Source organism: Zingiber officinale, chromosome 2B, assembly GCF_018446385.1.
Source record: "Zingiber officinale cultivar Zhangliang chromosome 2B, Zo_v1.1, whole genome shotgun sequence".
Taxonomy (NCBI): domain Eukaryota; kingdom Viridiplantae; phylum Streptophyta; class Magnoliopsida; order Zingiberales; family Zingiberaceae; genus Zingiber; species Zingiber officinale.
The window spans coordinates 73173906-73178410 of record NC_055989.1 but is presented as its reverse complement, the minus strand read 5'-3'; the positions used below and the strand labels follow the sequence as shown (position 1 = coordinate 73178410).

At 51.0% G+C, this 4505-nt stretch overlaps 1 pseudogene; it reads left to right on the top strand.

Annotated features, from left to right (window-relative positions):
- The first annotated feature begins 2238 nt into the window (after window positions 1–2238).
- Window positions 2239–3973, top strand: LOC122048347 (annotated as a pseudogene).
- Window positions 3974–4505: the final 532 nt, after the last annotated feature.

The window sequence follows — 4505 nt, the reverse complement described above, 5'->3', positions numbered from 1 at the left end:
GAAGATATTCCTCGATGGCCGAAACCTGTGTCGGCGATTTGCATACATTGCGATAGTCAATCAGCAATCGGATTGGCACAGAGTCATCTGTATAATGGGAAGTCTAGACATATACGTCGTAGACATAATACCATTAGATAACTACTCTCAACTGGAGTTATCACTGTTGACTATGTGAAGTCAAAGGATAACCTAGCGGATCCGCTAACTAAGGGGTTAAATCGAGAGTTAGTTGCAAGCTCATCACAAGGAATGAGCTTGATGCCGTTGTCAATGATCAGTGCAGAGGACACCCAACCTATGCTGACTGGAGATCCCAAGAACTAGGTTCAAAGGGAAAACTAATCTACACTGACTAGACACACTGTGGGGGGTAGTCCAATGAAACAGTGACTAGAGCAGGATAAACCGATGGGCTTTTAATGATCCAAAAAGAGTAAATGGTAACTCTTGAGAGATCACCTATGTGAGAAAGAAGTGGCGCCGCTTCGAAGAGAATTGGAAGCACAATTCTTAGAGCTTCTCACAGAACCAGGCGTGTTCATGGCCAAGAACGAACACACTCATGAGAACTGAGTTGTATCAGGGAGAGTCTTGGGTGAGATTTGTTACTGCTTACACAGACGGCAGTATAGTTCAAGGACATCGTGTCTACTATTAGCCAGTAAGCAACCATGTCTTCACAAGGGAAGGTTCAAAGGGTAAAACCTACTTATCCTATACTTGACTCAACTACTGAATGTTATCACATACCCTATCTCCATTCATGTGGGGGATTGTTGAATAAGTGTGAATGGAGAAGAGGTGGAAGAGAAGAAGCTCCATTGTGAATGAGACTTTAGTCCCACATTGGAAGTTTCAAGGCAAGTTTGTTGGTTTATATTGATTCACATACATTGAGGATGTGAACAAATACATGGGGAGAGGCTCTCTATCACGCGTGGGTGCGCAGGGGGGTGCAAATCCAGGGCCCGGATTGCACTGAACCAAGTTGACTCGTGTGCGAGCGCGACCTATGCACACGAATGCCGGACCGGTCGGGGCTAAATTTGCCCAAGAGGAACAACCAACATTTTACCACATAAATCTTTCTGCTGCTTGTGTAACGGATGCATTAAAGAAAAAATTAATGCAGAATCAAAACGGCCAAGTGAAATGCTAGCGTTGAGTAATGATCATTAATTGATCATTAAAGCTGTCCTTTGGTCTTGAACTCCTATATAAGGAGGTTGTGACCACAGGCAAAAGGTTATAACACAACGAAGAAAGCAGAAGCTCTCCTCCTCATTCCCCTCCTCTGTCGTGCAACTCTTGCTCGGCAGAGTGCCCGCGATAGCATTCGGGTATCACTCAGCTCGCCGTGACCACCAGTGTTTGGTCGGATTCACGGTCGGTCGTTGTATCTTGGGAAATAGACGTCTCTCTTGTAAGCCTCGAAGCACAGCCGGAGGTGGGCGAATCTGTTTCAAGGAAACTGCTACTCGCAGGCCTCGGTCAGCTTGCCCAGTTGGAATTTTCGCCCGGCCTTACTATCTGGTCTGCTCTGCCTCTCTGTCTTCCTTCCTGCAGACCTGCTGAAACAGACCTAGTCATTCTACTCTGCAGACCTGCTCAAACAGACCTGGTCATTCTGCTCTGTAGACCTGGTCTTCCTTCCTGCAGACCTGCTCAAACAGACCTGGTCATTCTGCTCTGTAGACCTGGTCTTCCTTCCTGCAGACCTGCTCAAACAGACCTGGTCATTCTGCTCTGCAGACCTGGTCTTCCTTTCTGCAGACCTGCTGCTTTTGTCTGCCGCTCTGCAGATCTGTTCTGCTGCTCTGGTCTGTCGCTTTGCAGACTTGCTCTGCCACTCTGGTCTTTCGCATTGCAGCGTTGGTCTGCTGCTCTGCCCTGCCGTTCTGCAGACCTGCTCTGCCACTCTGATCTTCCGCATTGCAGACCTGCCCTGCCGCTCTGGTCTGCTGCTCTGCAGACCTGCCTTGGTCTTCCGCTCTGGTCTGCCGCTCTGCAGACCTGGTCTGCCGCTCTGGTCTGCTGCTCTGCAGACCTGCTCTACCTCTCTGCAGACCTGCCCTGTCGCTCAGCTCTGCTGCGTTACGGAAACCAGCCCCTGCTAGCAGCCTGAGATTATCTGCTCAGGTCATTTCGACTGTAAGTTGAATTTAAATTCCGTGTAAGTTTTAAATTCAACTAAGTCCCCTAAAATCTCTGGCAACAGATTGTGTGTCTAACAGAATGAGGCGCTGGAGCTCTGAGGAGGATGATATTTTAAGCGAGTACGTCAAGGAGCACGGTGAGGGGAACTGGCACCTCATCAAGAAGAACTCGGACCTGTCTCGATCGGGAAAGAGTTGCCGATTGCGCTGGCTGGATCATCTCAGATCCGATCTGAAGAAAAGCCCCATTTCGATCGAAGAAGAGGCATTGCTCATCCATCTTCAAAAGAATCTGGGCAACAAGTGGTCTCTGATGGCAAAAATTGTGAGAGATCTCGCAGTTTTGGGGTTTTTTTTTTTATCAAATTCTCTTCCGCATTTTGTGATTCCGATGAGCTGTCGATCTAGTTTCCCGGTCGCACCGATAACAAGTTGAAGAACTTTTGGAACACTCGAACAAGAAGGAGATCTCGAGATTCAGATCAAAAGCGCCAACAAATTGATGCCCTATCTCCTCCGCGTCGCAGTGCTGATCTACTGGAAATTCCTACTTTCGTAATCTTGTGCTTCTTGGCTAGCGGTGCACAAGCATTCTACGCCAGAGTGTTTGCTGGAACCTTCGGAAGTAGAATGCCATATCTGTCGATCGTCTCCGCCTCTTTTCTGCGTTTGGAAACCGATCGGAAAAGGTACGAACCCTAATCTTTTTTTTCGTGCTTCCAAGGGTTTTTCGATCTGCGGTTTTCCGTCGGATCGATCGGTGGTTGATTCTTGCTGGATAGTGCAGTTTGCTTCGCTTCTGATCGAGGATCGAGGCGGGGCTTCGCGGTCTTGTTTTCGATTTGAATTTGCCTCCGGCGGAGCCTTCCGATCCTCGGTTCGTGTTGGGCTACGCGCTCTTGCCCAAGAAGCAGCGGAGCCTCATCCTTCCCTCTCTTGTGGGACCTGCTCGCGATTGCGGCGTCTATCTCGTCCTCGTCGACCCCTGGCGGCCCCTAGCCGAGCAGGGCCACTTCGACTGCGTGATCCACAAGCTCTACGGCGGCGAATGGAAGGCCTAGCTCGCGGATTTTGCCGCCAAGAACCCCAGCGTCCCCATCGTCGACCATCCCCTCGCCATCGAGCGCCTTCATAATCACGATCGCATCACCATGCTCCATCACGTCTCCGAGCTCAATGCCCCTCATGGGACAGAGACCTTCGGGGTCCCAAACCAAGCGTTGCTCCATGACTTCAGCGCCGACGCCTTCTCTCGGATAACCGACCTCCGGTTCCCCATCATCAACAAGCCCCTGCTCTCCGACGGCAGGGCCAAGTCCCATGGGATGCCCCCTGTCTACAAACGCAGTGACATGCTCATGTTCAAACCTCCTCTCCTACTCCAGGAGTTTGTCAATCCCGTCGGCGTCATCTTCAAGGTCTATGTGGCAGGAAACTATGTGCAATGCGTGAGAAGAGAGTCCCTCCCGGACGTCGCCCCTGAGCAGCACCACTCCGTCACTTTCTCTCGAGCATCCAACACAAGCTCGCACAACCCTAAGGAGGTCGAATGGGCAGAGCTGCCTCCGTCGAGCTTTCTTAAGAAGATAGCAATGGGCTTGCGGAAGGCTACGGGATATGGCCTCTTCAGCTTCGACATGATTAGGGATGCCAAAGCCCGCAATCACTACCTCATCATCGACATCAATTACTTCCCCGGCTACTCCAAGTTGCCTTGTTACGAAGAATTTTTGACCAACTTCTTCTTGGACATGGTTCATCAGACTGAGGAATCTGGCTCTGCCAGTTCTTCTTTCTCGACTGATGGGATGTGATACGGTTAGTAATGGAGGGGCCCAAGAGGAAAGGATGAGAAAAGTCAAGGCCATGTGGCGGTCAAAAGTCAAGAGGAAGTGGCAGTCAATAGTCATGGTGACTTGGCGGTCAAAAAGTCAGGCTGACGAAGGCAGGACGGGATCGGCAGAGCTGAGCGGAGTCAGCTCGATCCACAGGCCTGCGGTTGAGGACCAGGAAGTACAAAGCGCAGGATACAAGTCGAGGTCGGCAGAGCTAAGCAGAGGCCAAGAACTGGAAGTATAGGCCAATGGGTCGGAAGCGGCAGAGCTGATCAGAAGCAGCCCGAGCTACAGACCTGCGGTTGAGAGCCAGGAAGTACAAAGCGCAGGATGCAAGTCGAGGTCGGCAGAGCTAAGCAGAGGCCAAGAACTGGAAGTATAGGCCAATGGGTCGGAAGCGGCAGAGCTGATCAGAAGCAGCCCGAGCTACAGGCCTGCGGTTGAGGGCCAGGAAGTACAAAGCACAGGACGCAAGTCGAGGTCGGCAGAGCTAAGCAGAGGCCAAGAACTG